Source organism: Malania oleifera, chromosome 7 (genome assembly GCF_029873635.1).
Source record: "Malania oleifera isolate guangnan ecotype guangnan chromosome 7, ASM2987363v1, whole genome shotgun sequence".
NCBI lineage: Eukaryota > Viridiplantae > Streptophyta > Magnoliopsida > Santalales > Ximeniaceae > Malania > Malania oleifera.
In genome coordinates this window covers 64,712,220-64,734,272 of record NC_080423.1, presented here as the reverse complement: position 1 = coordinate 64,734,272, position 22,053 = coordinate 64,712,220, and the positions used below count along the sequence as shown (strand labels likewise).

General features: G+C 35.7%; 1 pseudogene; it reads right to left on the bottom strand.

The window, feature by feature from the left end:
- Positions 1–9,714: 9,714 nt before the first annotated feature.
- On the bottom strand, positions 9,715–10,767 carry LOC131160865 (putative UDP-glucose flavonoid 3-O-glucosyltransferase 3; annotated as a pseudogene).
- Between the last annotated feature and the right edge of the window lie 11,286 nt (positions 10,768–22,053).

The following is a 22,053-nucleotide window of genomic DNA, read 5'->3' as shown; positions in this document are numbered from 1 at the left end:
GATTGTCCTAATTGATCAAGAAAAGACAGAAAATGAAGAATGAGTTGAAGAAAGAACAAGAAATAAACATGCGCATGAGATGAAACGCTAATGCTTGACCCACATACATATCACAAAGAATCAAGGACACGACACATATTTTCCACGTATGAATATTCTTCAACGGATTAATGCCTCAGATGTATTCACGACAAGTTTGTGAATGAGTTGATCTAGGGTGGTCTCAGTTGGATATGGCGAGTAGGTGAGAAGATGCTAGGGTGAAGGACCCGAAACCTCATAGATAGGCTAGATCCTTTCCAGACTAGTCCACTCCATATACTTAGCGTTGTTCCTTTTAATATGTGGGATGTTTGATCGCGACACTCCTCCTTACATATGATGAGTGAACCCATTTTCTTTGAGTGTTCTTGAGGGTATACCAGTTAGGCCGAGTCAAAGCGACCGTTCTGTAGGTGTCCACTGGCACCCTAGGTATACTAAGTTACACACATCACACACACCTCTAGAGTTTACCTGTTTATACTCGAACTTATATGATTGCATTAACTCTGAATGTGCCACTGATTAACTTCATGTGAGTATACTGCTCTCAAATCACATATAAACGATGAAACTTGCATGAGTGACGTGCTTTGGAGTCGTGTGCATTGAATATGAACGAGCTTGGGTGAAATTCAGTTATGTTCTTGTATGTGAAGTGATATAGTTATGTCGCATGTGCATTGAATTCATGATCACCTAAGTATGTAGTTGTAGACACCACCCTGAGATTCATTTACGTCATTTTCTAGAGACTAGCAAAACGTTAGTTGGGGGGTGTGATTACGCGTCAAAACTGCGTAATTGGGCATCTTAACCAGGGCTTTACGATTTATATTTTCAATTAAATGTCCAAAATTGTCCAAGACTATAGATACCGGCACTCCATGGGGTCAAACAATCTCCTATATGTAAATCTTTACTAACCTATTCATAGGGTAGCTAACTCTAATGGGCTGGAAATGAGCTGTCTTTGTCAGCTTATCAACAATTACCCAGATGGCATTCTAACCATGCGGCGCCGGTGGTAACCTAATAACAAAATCCATGGATACGTGGTCATACTTCCACTCGAGAATGAAAAGTGGCTACAACCAACCAGCCGGCCTTTGGTGCTCAGCCTTAACCTGCTGACATGTCAAACACTGCTGTACAAACTCTACTATTTCCCTCTTCATGCAACACTCCCATAGATCCCTATACATTTTCATACTGTCAGGATGAATAGTGTTCAAGGATCTATGTGCTTCTTCTAGAATCATCCTTCTGATGCTATCATCCGCATACACACACAATCTGGTGTGAAATCTCAAAGTCCCATTGTTAGAAATGCTGAATTCCTCTCCCTAACCATCTTGTATTCTGGCTATCACTCCTGCCAATTCTGGATCATTCCCCTGAGCAGCTTTAGTCCTTTCATAAAGTGTAGGCTGTACAACCAGATTGACAATAAACGCTTGAGGATCATCTTCCACTAATTCCATGCCGAGCCTTTATAAGTCCATCTGTATCGGGTGCTGAATTGTCGCTGCTAATTATGCTTTATATTTTGACTTACGGCTTAAGGCATCAACCACCATATTTGCTTTACCTAGGTGGTAACTGATGGTACAGTTGTAATCCTTGATGAGTTCTAACTACCTCCTTTGCCGCATATTCAATTCTTTCTGCGTAAGGAAATACTTTAAGCTCTTATGATCGGAAAATATTTCACATCTCTCATCATATAAGTAATGTCTCCAGATCTTCAGTACGTGTACAACCGTAGCCAAGTCCAGATCGTGAGCAGGGTAGTTCTTTTCATATTCTTTCAATTACCTAGAAGCATACGCTACCACCTTACCATGTTGCATCAGTACATAATCGAGCCCTTTCAAAGACGCGTCATTATAAATTACATAACCATCACCTCCTTATGGAATCATCAATATTGATGCAGTGACGAGCCGCTGCTTTAATTCTTGAAAACTCTGCTCGCATTCTTCATCCCACACAAATTTAGCATTTTTCCTATTCAAACGTGTGAGAGGCCCTGACAAAGTTGAAAACCCCTCAACAAATCGACGGTAATAACCTGCCAATCCCAAGAAACTTCTGATTTCTTGCACATTTTTCGGCCTAGCACAATTCACCACTGTATCAATCTTGTTGGGATCCACTGAAATACTGTATCCTAAAATCACATGACCCAAAAACGCAACTTGCTCAAGCCAAAACTCACACTTGCTAAACTTGGCGTAAAGCTTTTCCTCCCTGAGTGTCTACAGAACCTGCCTCAAATGCACCTTATGATCCTCAAAACTCCTCGAGTACACCGGTATATCATTAATAAAAACTAGTACGAACTGATCTAAGTGCTGGTGAAAAATTCTTTTCAACAAGTCAATGAACACAGCTGGGCATTCGTCAGACCGAAAGGCAAAAAGAGAAATTCATAGTGCCCGTACTTGGTCTTGAAAGTTGTCTTTGTGACGTCCTCTGCTTTTACTCTCACTCGATGATACCCTGATCTGAGGTCGATCTTTGAATACACTCGTGTACCTTGGAACTGATCAAACAAATCGTCTATACGGGGTAGAGGATATTTATTCTTAATAGTAACCTTGTTGATTTCTCTGTAATCAATACACATCCTCAAAGACCCATATTTCTTCTTTACAAACAACACTGGAGCTCCCCATGGTGATACACTGGGTCGTATAGATCCCCTATTCAGCAAGTCTTGCAACTGATCCTTCAACTCTCCTAATTCATCTAGAGTCATACGGTAGGGAACCTTAGAAATCGGTGCTAGACCTAGAGGTAAATCTATAGAAAAATATATTTCATGTTCAGGAGGCAACCTTAGTAGCTCCGCTAGAAAAAAATTTGGAAATTTTTGTACAACCGGGGTACTGTCGAGCTTCGATTCATTGTTTGACGCTTATTTTACAAAAGCCACAAATCCTTGACTTCTTCCTCGGAGTAGTTTACTCTCCTGTATAGTTGATACTATCTGCAATGGAGCACGTACACGAGAGCCAACAAACCTGAATTCTTGCTCACTAGGGGGTTTGAAAATTACTTCCTTCTGATAAAAATCAATACTGCCGTGATTAACTGCCATCCAATCCATACCTAGTATTACATCAAACCCACACATCTCTAACACAATTAGGTTTATTGGTAGCACTCTCCCCTAAATTTCTATTGGATAACCTCTGAGCACCCTCTGACACTGTATCACTGACCTTGATAGTGTAGCTACTGACAATTCCATATCTAATAATTAGGTCTCACTTCTAGATAATTTAACGTAGGATGTAGAGATAAATGAATGTGTAGCTCCTAAGTAAAATAAAACAATAATTGAATATGATAAAATTGTAAAAGTACCTGTCACCACATCCGCAGTAGCCTCAGCATCGCTCGACGTCAATGCGTAAACTCTCGCCGGAGCAACATTCTTCTCCTGACCTCCCTAATCCGCTTGATAACCTCCTCGATAGGGTCTGGGAGCTGGGACCTGGTTTGGTGGACCTGGGCATGCACATGCCATGTGACCGGGTCTCTCAAAGTGATAACACACATCTCTCCCTGCCCGGCACTCCCCCAAATGACATCTTTCGCGTGTCTGACATACTGGAAAGGTCTGTGTACCTCGATTCTCTCAAGGTCCTATCATCTGCCTCTAATCTCCTTTATCATGACCACCTCTCCATGGACCCCTACTAGGGCCAGCCTGGTAACCTTGAGGCATCGACCTCTTCCTCTGACTCTGAGCTGCTAAACCCCTCTGTATGCCACTCTCAATGATCGCAACTCTGTATACAACCTCCGTAAAAATCTGAGCTCTGAAGCCAATCACCTACTCAAACAAGTTTTGCCTCAATCCCTCTTCAAACTTTCTTGCCTTTTTTCTCTTCATCGGGTGCTAGATATGGGGCAAAATGCGACAACTCGATAAACCAAGACGTTTATTGAGATACAGTCATCTGCCCCTGTACTAGGTGCATAAACTCTACTACCTTCGCGCTTCGAACGATCGAGGGAAAATATCACTCGAAGAATAACTCCTTGAATCGGTCCCAAGTCACTGGAACTAGAACCGACCTCTGCTCCTCTATCAGTCGCACTGATCTCCACCAGCGCTTTGCCTCCCCTGTCAGTTTAAAAGCTGTAAATACTACCTTCTGCTCATCATAAAAGGGAAGTACTACCAACGTCTCTTCGATGTCCTGGACCCCAATTCTCAGCTATAATTGGGTCATCTTGTCCAACAAAGGATGGGGTATTCATCCGCGTAAACTGCTCGATCGTGTAGCTACACTCCCCTGAATTCCTGGCCATCTTAGTCATCACCTATTGGGTGACGCTGCGCAGTACTGCATCGGTATCGGCACCTATGCTGGAAGGTCCTGGCCTGTCTCCTCTTGCATTCGTGCCACTACTTCTTGGGTCTATCATGAAAAAATAAGAACACACTTAAGAAACTTATCTCCTATACAAACCTGATCTATTTTATTCCACTCTAATCCCACATTCATAACTAACTACCTTCCCCGATTTTAATTCAGAATCCATTCTGCAACCTAGACACACAACCTGACAATAGTTTACTATAGTTTTCCTAAAATCGTCACCCTAGGAAAAACACAAAAACCACCACAGAAAGTCCTGTACCTAGACTATAGAACAAACCTTAAATCATTTCCTATACTCTAGTATTGCTTCCGCTGCACTCTAAAGTCTACAAAACCTAGCAACCTAGGCTCTAATACCAAATTGTAACAACTTGCTAATTTAATTTAATTTAATATATATATATATATATATATTAAGTTAAGCTACGTTGATAACTCTTGATGGAATAAAACATCAACATAAGCAGCGGAAAGATGAATCTATACAACTGAAACCATATATATACAATACAATACTAGAGTGCTAACATACTCCCACAATATAAATGCACAACTATTTCTCTCAAAATATACCCCATTTGAGACTAGAACTATACAAGGAAAATCTTCCCCAAAATACTCACTCTAACAACAAGCAACACTGAAACCCCTCTATTTGGGAGCCTGATCTGCTCGCCTTGCTGGATCACTTGAAAAATATAAGTTAAATGGGATGAGGCGACGCTCAATAAGAAGAAATATGCTATTACTAGGGTGTAGCAAGTGAGTCATATACTTGAAAAATCTATAATATACCATATATAACAACTGAGAAAACTTGTATCCCTGTTATCATATAAAACATGCTTCTATAGCTTAACATAAACTAATTATTCAGAATGTTCTATTCATAATACTGATAATACATATAGGTATAACCATCGTCTGTAAATCTGATCATAATATGTATAAATAATAACTGTGAAAATTCCCTAGATTGATAACTGAAGTCATGAATTAACCTCTCATGACAGGGTTGTATGGCCCGAAGGCGGGACCTAACCTGGCTAACCGACCAGTGTAAGTCAACTGAACTCTGTCAGTCAGATCGGCCCCCTCAACCCATATCTGATGGGGAACCTTTCCACAACATAGGCACGATCGACTTCTGATACCACCTATTATTTGAATAGGGGCTGCACTCTGAATTGAATATAGCTACGGTACCGTGCTCTGCTGTTGAATATGATCCATCAGGGTCTGATACTATATACATAATTGATATTTCTAAAATATTATTTTTACCATGATTTTGTAACCGTTGAAATAACCATAACATAATAAATACTGAGCTGAATAAACTATAATAACTGGATATCTAATATGTCTGCATAAATAAGTAACTGAATTTTCTGATTGACTGTATAAATTGAACGTTATGGTTTTGAAATGGCCATATCATAATATTCTTGAGAAATACTGTAAAATATGAGTTTCTATGCGTGAACTGAAAATCATAGTATTCTAAAAATTATGGAAACCTTGTACTAATTAATAATAAACTCATACCACACAATTAAACAATAATATTATGAGGCTATGAAACTGCATAAATAATCTGAATAATAATTTGTTGAAAAACATATAATTTATACTGAATCAAAGTAGGTTTGCCTAGCATAGCATGTTTCCTTTACCTGATTCTGGCTAAAATCCCCTACTGTATCAGGTCTTACACTCGCAGGGCTTCCCACTCAACACCCTAAAAATCATATATCCCAGAACAAAATATTACTATTTCTACGTCTATTACATTTCTTATAATTGCTGGAAAGCCAAATTTCAACAAAAATGCCTTACCCTAAATATGGGATGAAATCCAACTCCGTCCTCCCACCCACGATCCGCTTCGGTAGACTTCGAGAGAATTTCCCCAGGAGCGTCGTGGTGGCCTCAGATTGTCGATCCAACGACTAATGGGACCAAAATCAAAGAGAGAGGAGGGAGAGACCATAGAGAGAGAAGAGAGAGAGTTTCTGTGAATTTTTCTGCATAAAAATCCAAGGTTAACACTATTTATACTGTGGCCTTTGTCGATGAGCTCTCCCATTCGTCGAAGAAATTTAGAGTGCCCAAAACATCCTCTCAGTATCTTCTCGTCGACGAAACATGTCCTCGTCGACGAGACCCTCTTGTACCCTCGTTGACGAATCCCCTATGTCCGTCAACGAGGCCATGGGTAAATTCCTTGGGTTATGACATCCTTCGCGATCGTCAACGAAGTCTACTGCCTCCTTCTATTTCTATTTCCATTTCCCTCCCTCGTTATTATTTAAATACCATTATTCTTTGGGTCGTTGCAATATCTCTATCACTACATTCAGAGTCTTCCTCCACTACACTTGTAGATTTTGACAAACCCTTAAACATATATCGACATTCCTGCTTTTGTCAACCTAATGCTAGAGAATTCTCATCATGACATGATACAACACGTACTTAGCGAAACAAAAACAAATGATTGCTCCCAATTAATTCCAAGTTGTTGCATCTATGCTAGCTATCCGGTTGAAATTCAGTATAAACCTTTCACCAAACCTTGTTGCACTAAGAGATCCTTCAATTCAGAGGTCATACAATATGCTATGATACCAATTGTTGTGAAAATAGGGCCTCTACCAACAATACACAATAGAATAACGATATTGTTGTAAAAGAATCAATCATACACTTGCATGCGATGCAAATGATGAATACAAAATCATTACACAACTATAGCAACATAAAGAAAATAATAATTAAGGCAACGACACCAAGAATTATGTGGTTCGGCAAAGCCTACATCCACGGGAGCAATCAGCAAGAGATTTCACTATGAAGATCAAAGATTACACACTACAATGATTTTCTCTCCTTCTCTCACCCTCTCTTATTCTCTTACTTGTCAAAATATGCCCAAAAGAACATATATAACAAGCCCTCGAAGGCTTCCCTCCGAATCCCCAACTGTCACACTATTTACATTCAAAATTCAAATATTTTATCGCAACCCAAAAGCACTCATCGACGAGAACAGGGCACTCATCGATGATATAGAGAAGACTACTCGTCCACGAGCACCCTGTGCTCGTTGACGAGTCTTTGCTGCTACCCTACACCAAGAACACATCCATATGTTTTTCTCCCTTTGTTTATAAACCCCTGAAGTATAAGAGCCACACTATAAACAACAGTGAGCCTATTCATGCATATTTGTGTGAGTCTATTCATGAGTTTGTGTATAAGTATGTTTGTGAGTCTAAAAGTTTAGCACCACTTTTTTTCAATAATCAAAACTATCATCAACAAATAGCATAGTTTGAAGTGATTGTACTAGAAAAATTGCCCCTAGAGTAATGTAAATAAGCTCTAAATACTTATCCTTGGTTCTTCATCAGAAAGGCGTCAACACACTCATGCAAAGGTGACATACAATGCTTATAAAAGCCAGTTATAGGAGCTCAGTGTGTGCTAAAATGCATGAACCAAGGTTCTAATGCCTCAATAGGGATGGAAAGTCTAAGATAATTTTCGTAGTTTTGATTTGATTTAAAAGATTCTACCAATTCGCCTAACCTTTTTTTCCCAATGTAATTAGGTCATCTAATTGCTACCAACTGATTAGTGTATTAGGTAAACTTAAATAAAAAGAATTAATTGTCATTATTTATGAAGTTGCAATCAAGTTTGAAAATGCGGTTATACAAGAAGAAGGTTTGATATGATAGTTTATGTTCATATTTGATGTAATCTATTGCCTTACGAATATTTTCATTAAATATATCATTAAACTTACTAATTATTATTTTCTTTATCAAGTGCCAAAAGTACTTTACGATTTTGAATGGTTTCTTTTTCATTGTTACATGCTTAATACTCTTCTTATTTTTTATACATTGATAAGTGTTATTTCTAGCTATTTCAATTTATAAAACTAAATTAATAACTTTATATTTTAAAATAATAAATGTCTTATGTTATCATGCTCCTAGTTGACATTTGGTGTCCTAGACATTGTGTGAGGTAAAAATTACAAATATAAAGTATTATATAAATTATAGAGACTACTCTATTTATCCACTACTTTCAACCCTAACTAGTTGAATTAAAATAAAGCATAGTGTGAAAGGAATTTTTCTCCATTTACCCAGTACTTTCAACCCTAACTAGTTGAATTAAAATAGAGCATAGTGTGAAAGGAATTCTTTGAAAGCACAACGATTTTAGTTATTCATCTTTTAGAAAGTAGCACTAGAGCTTCATCAAAAAATTGTGTTTGTAAGGGCGTAGAGTTCCTTGATCATCTTTCAATGGTTTTTACCTATTTACCTCTTACCTATGTTTACAAGTTTGAAATTTGAAACATCGATTTAATTTATATGGATTTGACTAAAATGCACTAATGAAATATGAAATTATACTAAATTTCATTCAAATCTACCCAAATTCAAATTTAGTGTTCAAATCTGCACTCAAAACAACCTTATTTCTTTTCATTAACTAAAGTTAATTTCTTCTTTTGAGTTCTAAAGTGATTCTAATTGCCCTTCTAGTTTTAATAAGAATTGGCACTCCTATTAAAAGTAGCTATTAGATTAGTGTGATAACTATACTTAGCTGCAAGGGCTACGATTAGCATTAGGACTACATATAGATTGTCAAACTTGTCTCCAACACCATATACATAAGAAATCTCTCACCAATTAACATTTTAAAATTTATTCCAAGAACTTGGCTTTCATATTAATTTAAATTCTATTTTTTAAAGAAACTAAAAAATCATAGGCAAAAAATAAGAAATTTTGTAAAAAGATTAAGGATCGATGATATGTTGATCATTTGACAAATGGAGGCTAAGAGGCATTCCATTGATGTAGATATTGGATGATATGGTGAAGCTTAGTAATAAAAAAAAAATGTTAGTGGTTTAAAATGGGATCACTTGGTTATGCAACATAATTAACCTAATAATTTCTCGAAAATATAGTGGTTGTTGTAATCATGAGGCAACTTCCTTGAATTAGATAATTTGAATTTAATTGAGAGCTACATTGATTCATTTTGATCAGCATCCCAAAATAACATGGAAGATTGCTAACTGAATGAATAACATTATTGATTGACAAAAAGAGTAATTACTAAGTTCAACACTTTAGTATTCCAAGAAATCAATCAAAGGACATTTATCCTTGCAACAAATTGACATTTCCCCATCTTCTTTCCTCTTACCCAAATTCTATCAGTCCCCACATTAATCGCACATCACTTGTTCGACGAATTGTCCTAAAGATATGTACGAAGACCTATCCCTTGTTGGAGCCTTCGTAATTTTCTCCCTCATCTCCTTAACATTTTTCCTAATCACTTCACCATCTCCCTCCACTACACCCCTTATCCCTCTCTCTATCTCATTCACACACACCAAATCGCCACTATCCTTCTTGTAGTCTATTTTAATCTCCACCCCTAGCCCTTGCTCCCTCGCCATTGTGCGAACGCATTTAGTTGTTGCTCTGCATACATTGGCCATGTTGCAATCGACACCCCATACCACATGCGCTCCAATATTAAGTTCCATCCGCAGTGCGACACAAATCCTCCGACTGCTCTATGGGCAAAAACCGCCATTTGTGGAGCCCATCCAATAACCTTCCCAATCTCAGTTGTTCGCTCTAAGAACCCTTCAGGTAGTACCTCTTCGGGGTTGTCATAATCAGTTGGAAACCCAATCTTGTTTTTTATTGTTGATGGTGGCGGCATTCGTAATGACCAGAGGAACCGATGCCTACTGAGCTCTAACCCAAGTGCAATCTCTCTTACTTGGTCTGCATTAAAGTTCCCCAAGCTTCCAGAGCATAGAAACACAATTGATGATGGGGTTGATCATCGAGCCACGACATGATGCTAGACCCCTTTTGTTCATCATCCGTTAGATTGAGTATGGTCCCACTGGGTAAATGGGTGGAGTTCCATCTGTGCCGATATTAGTATTGAGTGTGTTGATAGGATACGATTCTAACACCATGCACGTGTTTACTAAAATACCCTTTGATTCCCTAAATCTTTTGGCGCTGTTAAGGAGAGCCGTTGACCCACCGTCCTTGTCCACCCCCGCAAAGGGCAGCACCCTAGCCGGAACTGGATTGGCGAAACCAGGGATGATCAACTCAGCGTCTGAATTGATGAGCTCAGTGATGTCCCGGTGATGGTCATCGCGAAGGGTTTGGAAATGGAGCGCGAGATTGAGAATATATGATGGGTGTGACCTATTTACCACTACTTCACTGAAAAAATAATATTGCATATCTAGAAATAAAATTTCTATAATAATTTATTATGGCTAGTGATTCAAAGCCTAGGTAGGCTTTCAACTCATCAACCGAGCGGACACAACATGTTTTTCTTGATTCCCTCTTCACTAGCATGCATAGCAAATATGTTCGCTGCTCATCAATAGCCCACTACTATATGCTAAAGTTTCTTTTAGCCTTGATATTTTCCCAAGAAATACATGATAAATAAATGGCTAGCTTAATTAAGTTTTAAAATGAATGGGGATATAGGCAGTAGAAAAAGTCTTGTTAAAATGTACTCCAGTAGTTTTCATATTAAACTTCGGTAAAAAAAAAAAAAAGGAGAAAAGAGAGATCTATTAATTATCTATAGGATCATTTCTCAAAAGAAAAAAAATAATAATAATAAAAGAATGTGTTATGCACAATGTCAAGCATGAAGTATTAAAATTATCACATCTCTTTAGTTTTATTGAGATGCCTAAAATTAGAAAATTTCAGTAGTTATAATATATAATGTTCTCATCTAGTTTTGGAAAATATTATCAAATCAAAATATTTAGTAATAGATTGATGAAAATTAAAGAAAATCTCTCATTTTGGTCGCTTAGGAGACATTGAAATGGTCAAAATTTGAGAGTTTTATGTTATAGGGTATAGGGTTCAAATCTTGAGAAGGGTGAGAAGAAGTATATATAAGGGAGTTTAAGCCCAATTTAAACTTCCAATCCATCTAAATAAAAGATATATAACTTTCATAACACAAAATTATATTTGTCAATCTGATAGGAAACATTCTAATGGTTACAGTTTGGGACTTATATATTTAAGTTTTGAGTTTGAATTCAAAAATACGGGAAAGGGTATGAAATAGGAGATGGGTCACACCCTATCGTGTACTATTTATCAAATGAAAATTATTTATTTTGTAGGTGTGCATATGATAGTTTAAATATATATTCCATGTAATATGCTATATTTTTAAGAATAATTTAATCAAATATATCATTTAATAAGTTTACTAATTTCTTTTAGCTTTGTTTATGATCGAGGGTCAAAAGTGCCTTACATTTTTTAAATAGTTTATTTTATATCATGCTTATTACTCTCCTTTTTTTTATGCATTGATTAGTGTGCTTTCTAGATATATAGCTATTTTTCTATTCAGGAAACTAAATTAATCAACTTTATATAAAAGTAACAATGACCTATGTTATGCATCTATGCGCCTTATACATTGCGTGAGGTACAAACTAACAATAATTATTATATAGCAGTAGCCCATTACTTTTGTAGAGACTTGGAAAAGTAATAATAATGGAAATAATAAAAAAAAAAAGAAGAAGAAAAAAAATGAAAGAGAGAGAAAAGAAGAAGGAATAAAATTCGAAGGGGGCGAAACGGCAGGGACTCTTCAACGAGTGTCTTGTGCTTGTCGACAAGGAGATCCTGAGACTCAGGAAATCTCAGATTTAAAGACTTGTCGATGAACCTATTGTTCTCGTCGATGAGTGTCCTTCTTTGACTCGTTGACGAATCTTTTGTTCTCGTCGAAGAGTACACGTGGACCAGCAGCCTATAAATAGATTTTAAGTCACTTTTCCATGAAAAAAATCACTCTCTCTCCTCACTCTCTCTCTAGGGCTTCATCCTCAGCTCTCTCTCCCTCTTCAATTTTGGCTTGGTTTCGGCCCGATTTGACAATCAGACATCACCACAAGGTTCTAGGGACGATTCTTTGCAAGTTAACCGAGTGGTTTTGCAGTTTAGGCTACCCAAGCACCACTCCAAAGTTGAGGTAAGGGTGTTAAATGTTGGTATTCAATTGATTAAATGGAGTATATGGGCCTAGAGATATATATATGAATATGATTCTGGGGTTGATGTTGATTGAACTAGGAAAGATATGATTTTATAGTTTTAAATTCCAAACGCCACAAGCGTGGATTTAGAGATTTTAGCAAGCCTCTCAATAAGCATGTAAAGGGAGTAAATTATAACAGCTATTTTTGGGAAAATTAATTATTAAGTAAGAATATGAAAATAAGAATATGGTAATTAGTTTTGAAAAACGATAATATAGATATTTTCCCTGTGATCTTTATATTATGATTATAAGTTAAACTTTGTGGCATGAGAAATATTAAATAATAAATTTATACTGGGAATGTGAGTTACACTGAAAATTCTGATTTGTACTGAGTAATGATAACTAAGAGATACTGATATGTTTTATACAAAAATATTGATAAGAGAAACACAGATATGTTTTATTGAGAAATGATAATATATATGATATATACATATATGTTTTCCAAAGAAATGATAAAATATGATATACAAATATGTTTTTACAGAGATATGATAAAATGTGAGATATAGATATGTTATTACTGAAATGATGACATATATGATATGCACATAGATGTTTTATACAGAAATGTTGAATTGAGATATATACATATATGAGATGAATGAATACAGATATGATGGAAATGAAGAGAATAATATTGATATGATGAGATATGCATATGTAATGAAATGTGATTACATAAATGATGAAATGTGAACACATAAATGTAGAAATGAAAACCTTGATGGACCATAGTTGTTCAGAGAGTACGGTACCATTGCTAGCATGGTGATTAGTGCAACCACACGCTTAGTTCAGAGTGTGGCGAGATAGATGATTGGGCCTGTAAAAGGTAGTGTTACCCCCTAGGGTCTGCACTAGGACTGGGTAGGTCAATCGTACTACAGACACATTCCCCGTCTTGATCTAATAGGGTAGGCCAACTGTGGTTAGGTCTAGCCTTTGAGCTGCACAATCCGGTCATGTGGAGCGAATATATGATGATGAGATTGGAATATCCTCAAGATGGTTACTCATTACAGACACGATATGTAGGAACCCCGAAAAAAAAATTTATTTTTAATTAATTCATTAATTAAACATTATTAAATTAAATTAATAAAATAAATAATATGATGGATATATATATAAGGATAAAGTAATGTGTATGAAATATATACATGTGTGTGTGTGTGTGTGTGTATGTAATATAATATTACTTTATATATATATATATATATATGTATAAATAAACTGAATCTTTAGGTGGAAGATTGAATTCAATCTTCAATTTCACAATAACCCCTCCAAATGCCGCTTCTCTCTCCTCTGCCAACTCTCTCTCTCTTTCTCTCTCTCTCTCTCTCTCTCCTCATTTTTTCGTCGAATATTCAGTCAGTTGAAGAATGGAAAATACCCTTGGATTCCATTCTCGGCCACCAACATTTTAACCAGAGTGGATTTGTAATTAGGGCGTCATAGGCACCACTCCTGGGATAAGATAAACTCTCTCTCTCTCTCTCTCTCCTCAATTTTTATCAAATCTTCAACCAAATTGACGATCGGACACAACCACGGGGTCCCAGCTTCAATTCTGAGCAAGTTAATCGAAGCAAAATTTTAATTTGGAGATCCTATGTACCACTCCAAGGCTAAGGTGAGGAGCGCAAATTATGTTTGTTGTTTTAAAAATTTAACCAATTAAATTGTAGTATTTAATTATATTAGATTTTTGAGTATTTCTGAGATTAAATTAAACTGTAGGATTTGATTATATTAGATTTTTGGAGATATTCTTGGGATTAAATTAAACTGCAGGATTTGATTATATTGGATTTTTGGAAATATTCTTGGGATTAAGTTAAACTGTAGGGATTTGATTAAATAGAATTTTGGGGAATATTTTGGAATTAGATTAGACTGCGGGGATTTGATCATATTAGTGTTTTTAAATATGATAGAAATTAAATTTAAATATGGGAGCGTGTGAGCTTAGGAATATTAAGATAATTGTAATTCTGAGGTTTAGCTGATTGAATTGAAAAAAAAATATGATTTTAGGATTTTGTTTTCTGAACACCGTGGGTGTAGGTTTAGAGATTTTAGTAGGCACCCTCTCACTAAGCAGGTAATGAGAATAAATTATAATAGGTATTTTGGGAAAATTAATTGTTGAGTAAGAATATGAAAATGAGAATATGGTATTTAGTTTTGAAAAATGATGATATAGATATTTTCCCTGTGATCATTATATTATGATTATTAGTTAAACTTTGTGTGGCACTAGGAATATGAAATAACGATTTTATACTAAAAATATGATTGAAATTGAAATATGTGATTTGTACTAAGAAATGAGACTATGTTATATATTGAAATGTTTTATACAGATATGAAGATATGGGAAACCGAATATTGTTTTTATATATAAAAGTGTGATGATATGAGATTTATATACATAAATGATGAAATGTGAAACATAGATATGCTTTTACTGGGAAATAATGAAATGTGATATATGGATATGTTTTTGGTGAGAAATGATGAAATATGGTATACATAGATGTTTATACAGAAAAGTGGAATTGATATATACAACTGTGAAATGAGATAAATACAGAAATGATGAGATATACACAGAAATGTTGTGAATTATATTGAAATGAAATAAATAGAAATGATGAGAACTGTATAGATATGATAAGATATACAAACAGAGAAATATGAATACAGAAAAATGGAAATGAGAACCTTGATGGACCATAGTTATTCAGAGAGCACAGTACCATTGCTAGCATGGTGATTAGTGCAACCACACGTCTGGTTCAGAGTGTAGTGAGATAGATGATTGGATCTGTGAAAGGTTGTGTTACCCCCTGGAGTTTGCACCAGGATTAGGTAGGCCAATTGTACTATAAACACATTCCCCATTTTTATCTAACCGAGTAGGCCAACCGTGGTTAGGTCCAACCCTTGGGCCGTAAAACCCAATCATGTGGGGTGAATGCATGACGATGAGATTGGAATATCCTCATAATGGTTACTCATTACAGACACGATAATTGTGATACGGATATGATAAAAAACCATGAGCTATGGACATGTCCGTGTTGTGTACTGGTGGATGCTCAAGAGCTAGGGCTTGTTTATGAAAAGTGAAATGAAAGATAATAGTATATCTCAGAGGTGATGAACATCCATGAAATACAGACATGTTGCGCTATATGTAGGTGGATACTCATGAGTTAGGATATGACTAGGGAAAATGAAAATTTATAAAAAGATATTGATATATGATTACGCAGAAATGAAAGCTTGTGAAAGCTATTGATATATGATTATGAGAAATGAAAGCCTATGAGAGCTATTGAAATATGAATATGAGAAATTAAAGCTTATGAAAACATGTTGTTTTTTTAATATGAGAATTGATATGAAAGCTTATGAAAATATGTTTTTTCATATATACATGATTATGAGTACATAGTTGTATATATTTTCCTAGTTGATATAATTATTTGAATGAATGTGTTAGTATATAACAGAACTCATATTGCCACACACTGTGAATAATTTATTCCATCTTACTGAGAAGTGTCTCACCTAGAATTTAAACATTTCATGAAACCAAGAAAGACAAGCAGAGAAAGCTACGAGGGAGAGAAGACCATAGAACCCTACTAGTTAGGGTAAGCGTTTTGAGCTAGGGATGTATGATCCCCTAGAGTATGTCATGGATTTTTCTTAAGGATGTATATGGATCTATAGCACTCTGGTATTGTATAGTATTTTGGATGGTACTGCATATTGGGTTTAGACACTGTATGTATTCTTCTACATGGATAGTAGGTTTGATGGACTGATTACCCGGTACCCACTTTGGGTCGGGTTATGTATGATATATGATATCAGAGTTGGTTGATAGATGATGATTGATTATTGTTATCTATTGTTGTTTACTGAAAAAAAAAAAAAAATGGAAAGGAAAAAATATCAAGTCATCACAGTTTGGTATCAGAGCCTAGGTTGTTAGGTTCTATAGACTTCAATGGAATACAATACCAGAGTATATGAATGGATCTTGATGATAGTAGATGATGGGTAGATTGGGATTTGAGTTAGTCATTGTTGGAGGATAAGATTGGAATTTATGGTTCTATCTTGCAGCTTGGAGGTAGGATATTCTGTGGTGGTTTATATGATTTTCCTAAGGTGACGATTTTAGGAAAGCCATAGTAAACTATCATCAGTTCTTGTTTTTGAGTTGTAAGACCGAATCTTAAATTGGGATAAATGAGAATTTTAAGATGAATGGTTATAGGAGAATGTCTTATAGGTCTTAGTCTGATGAGTGTACTGGTTATGTTATGATGATAGAGTTCTAAGATCCTTTTGTGCAATTTTCAGGATGGACCCTTGGAATAGTGATGGAGCAAGGCCTTCTAACTTGGGTGGTGGAGATTTGGATGTAGTACTACGTAGCATCACCTAGCAAGTGATGGTGGAGATGGCTAGGAGTTCAGGGTAACAAGAATGCACCATTGATCAATTTACACGTATGAATCTGCTAATGTTCTCCGGAGGGGCTGACCCATTCGTGGCTTATAATTGGGTCCAGGATATAGAGGAGACATTGGCAATTCTCCGTTGGAGGAGTAGAGATCTAAGCCTGTAGCGATGACATGGAGCTGCTTGAAGGAGGTATTTTTCGAGCGGTATTTCCTAACTACCACCAGAAATTCTAAGGCAGTAGAGTTCTTGAACTTGACATAAGGACATATGAAGATACAAAAGTATGCTGCCATATTTGTCAAGCTGTCCCATTTTACTTCATACTGGGTGCCAGATGAGGAAAAGAAAGCGATAAAATTTGAGAGCGTCTTGAGACAAGGTTAATATGAGCAGGTAGTGGGCTTTCAAATCCAAACCTTCTTAGAGATGGTAGATAAAGCCAAAGTTATTGAAACCAGCCTGCAGAGAGGCGTTGCAACACAGAGTCAGAGAAAGAGGCCCATGCCTCCTGATTTTCAGGCAGGTTCCACTCAGAGGTGTTGACCTCATAGGTCATACCCAGTTTTGATAAGGACAAATACTCAAGTATTTGATGGCTATCTAGTTTGTGTGTAGATTTATATTTGCAGATACATTGGTGGCACATGAAGTAAAGTTTGATGACCCTGAAGATTATTTTATGTTGTATTTTATATCATTATTCAATTTGGGTATGCAATAGTAATTATAAGAAAAAGGTCTATAATAATCTCTGCATATCATGCATATAGGTTTGTTGTAAGCTCATAGACCTTATAAAAAACCTTAGGTCACTGTACAAATGCACAAAATAGTCCCCATAATCACTTATAATATTAGAGGAATAAATTCAAGTGTGAATGGACTTAATAAGAAAAAATGTGAGAGGTCAAACCCTTTGTGTTTAAAACACATCGGGTGCCCGAACTGTAGACCGATCAACAAGTTGCCCTGAGTTTAGCAAATCAAACTGAAATGAACACACCATCTACGGGCGACCAAATTGTTGAGGTGACCTGTTCTTACCAACTCAGCCAACCAAACTTCACATCCAAAATGGCCCCGGGTGACCAAAAATTTGAGTTTGGTTAACCGAATGAGAGACCAGGTGACCGAAATGCGGGCATAATGAAATTGCCTTGGTTTAGCCAATCGAGCCTTGATTCGGGCACCCAAACATTCAAAAGTTACTTTTTTAAATGAGTCTACTCGGGCGACTGAACTGTGGTTCAGCCACCCGAAAACTCTCGGGTTGTTTATTTCTATTGGGGTTAAAATTAGGAAAATAGGGTTATGTTGAATTAGGTGTAATTCCAAGAGGGCAAGGTGAATTGGGTATTTTAAAATTCTTTGAATCTATTTACCACTTAATCTCTACTGGTATATTTAGTAAACCAATCTCCGGGATTTATAACAAAAACAAATTCAATTTACCAATGCGTTCTTATTACCCAATTAATTGTGTGCAATGTTATTCAAACTACACATGCAATGCAAACAATTTAACTGCAGTGCTAAAAGTAAAGAGTAAAGGGAAGAGAGAAAACAAACGCAGTTTTTACGAGGTTTAGCCAACTTGGCCTACATCCTCGCTTTGAGTTACCACTCAAGGATTCCACTAAAATCCTTACTCCTTGAATTGGGACAAAGCTTCCCTTACAATCTACTGCTTACAAGAGGTACAACTCCTTCTTACCCCGCTGCTTACAAGCGATGCAACTCTCTCCTAAAACCCTGGTTCACACACTGAATCGTGAATACAATATAATCTGTAAAAAAACTCCAAAATGCTTCCGAACAAAAGCTCGTGAGTACAATTCAAATTCCTAATATATTAGCATATGATATAACTTGAAGCTCAGAATGTAGGAAACAATACAATCATTTATGTATGATATGCTTCAACACACAAATTCCTTTTTATCAAATCTCACAAAAATAATTATATAAATTAATACTTTGGAGAACTTAGGTTAAATTTTTGAATACAAAAAAAACTTTGAATATTGCAAATATTTGACGCACCCTTTGTTAAAAACAATATTTTTCTCAAGATTTCAATCTCAATGTGATTTTGGTAGTATTTGCCCTAAGGCATATATATATATATATATATATATATATATATATATATATATATGTATGTATGTATGTATTTATATGATGAGAAGACCAAGGATCAAAAACTTAATATATGATTTTCAAAAAATATCCTTCAAAATATATAGATATAGTTATGCACTTCTTAGGATATCTAATCAACTAGTTTAGAAGTAACCAAAATATCATGTCTTTAATTTTGAACACACTTGAATGATTACTCTTTAAACAATGGCCAAATAAAAACTTTCTCAAGTAACACAATATCAAACTTCTCTAAAGATATTCAATAATAGATGTTGATATGAGAATCACTTGAAAAAGCTAAATGAATCAACCACACCTCAATACCAAGAAGAAATAAAGTTGTGTGAATGAATCCCCTTCGATTTTCGAAGTAGATTTTCTTAAGCTTGATGAATATAAGCTAGAGTGCAGGCAATCGTGAATCAATATGCTCAACTTTCTCAATTCTCTTTCAAACCGAAGTTCTCTTCTCTTCTCTTTTTCGTTTTGGCTAACGTACTAGGGTTTAGTTATTCAATATATACAGTGTCTTACCCTTAGAATTGATCTCAACCATTGGATCAATGAAATATATCACGATTTCTTTTAAAAAAAATTAAATTTTTAATTTTTCCCGCAAGTTTAGGTGAAAGAGGTCGAAGCCCAGGCAGCCAAAGTCCCTTAAAGCTTTGAAAAATTAACTTAGAATACAGGGTTAGATGCCTAAAGTGAGGTTCATGCTCCTGAAGTGGCAAGTTCAGGCTCCTGAAGTTCCAGGTTCAGGCGACCGAACTTAACCAGATTCTGTGTTTACCATTAATTATTCAGGCTACTAAACTTAATTTTCAGGCTCCTAAAGAAATTCTTCCGGCGAGTGAGTTTGAGTTCAGGCTACCGAAGTGCCCTTTTTCTAAATTTTTCTTTCCTAATTTAAAAGTTTGCTTTGCTCTCTTTCTTGGCTCTTTTATAAAAAACATTTTCCAAGGTTTTAACAATATTTCTATGTCCATGAATGTCCCCTAATGATGTTCCTGAAACGCATGAGACCTAAAGTCATTCTAGGTTATGATTTGAGCCTCAAATTAAATCATATGAAAATGTAAGTACATGAGTTCTAAATACCCATTCCTAAGAAGTTCTTGAACTTTTTTGCTTGTATCTTGATTCTTGTACTCTTTGAGTTTCATGGATTGTATGAAAATATGTAAGCTTTAATCTTCATGACTTCCATTACTTGTTATCCTTTTGTGCATGCTTATTACATTTCCTATTCACAAACTCAATGCACAGATCAAATACCAAGTGATTTGTCATTATCAAAACTGGATTGGACTCGTAGAGTCAACAATCTCCCCTTTTTTTATGATGACAAATGCACGAGCAAAAATATATAATGGGTAATGCCTAACTAGGCCCGCCCTCAATTAATACATCAAATATTCAGTAAATAACAATTTGCTCATGTTTATACACAAAGTGTTTAGCCTAAATTCAAATGAAGTATGAAATATGCTCATGATGTTTCAAATATTTTTGTTTGTGTTGCATGGCTCTTTCTCCCTCTTTGTATAACATCAAGAACAATTTTTGCTCACTTTTCCTCCCCTTTTGACATCAACAACAAGGTGTATATTAATAAGACATGAGTGGACATAGCCTTATGTTCTTCTCCCCTTTGAAAACATAAAGTTTTAATCTTGTTCAACCATTAGATTTAAAAAAAAATACTTCTCCCCTTTTTGACATCAACTATCCCCCTTGCTAATGCATTAATTTCAAAGATTACATGAGGATACCAAATGTTGATTAATGTTGATTAATGTGATACCAAATATTGACTAAAATTATATCAAATGATGATTGATTTGATACCAAATGATTACATCTTAAGTAATGTTGCTCCTCTTGAATTATGTCATCTAATATATCTAAGCAACCTCTCGATTATGCATCAGGCCTAATTCATGCCTAATTTGGATAAACCTATCCTCCGCAAGTGGTTTTGTGAATATATCTTCCCATTGTTCATCTGTACATACAAACTCAAGTGTCACATCCCCTTTTTGTATATGGTCACGAAGAAAGTGATGACATATCTCTATATGCTTAGTTCGTGAATGTAATATGGGATTCTTTCAAATATTTATTGCACTCGTATTGTCGCATCTTATAGGAACTGTTTCATAACTTAATTTAAAATCCTTCAATTGTTGCTTCATATACAGCATTTGAGTACAACAACTCCCTACTGCTATATACTCAGTCTCAGCTGTGGAAAGAGCAACTGAATTTTGCTTCTTGGAAAACCAAGAGACTAAAAAATGTCCTAAGAAATGACAAGTACCACTCGTGCTCTTTCTATCCACTTTGCTACCAGCAAAATCAGCATCTGAATGGCTGAGAATCTCAAAAGATGTGTACTTAGGATACCATAATCCAATTTCCACGGTTCCTATTAGGTATCTAAGTATTCATTTAACAACTAGAAAATGTGACTCTTTTGGTGCAGATAGAAATCTTACGCATAAACATACGCTAAATATTATATCAGGTCTACTGGCAGTCAGATATAATAAGCTACCAATCATTCCACGATAAAATTGACATCTACTAGTATACCTTGTTCATCTTTGTCTAATTTCAATGAAGTGCTCATAGGTGTACCTAGTATTTTTCCATCTTCCATATTAAAACTTTTTGACTAGATCTCTAATGTATTTCGATTGATTTATAAATTTTCCATGTTTTGCTTGTTTGATCTGAAGTCCTAGGAAGAAATTTAGTTCACCCATCATGCTCATCTCAAATT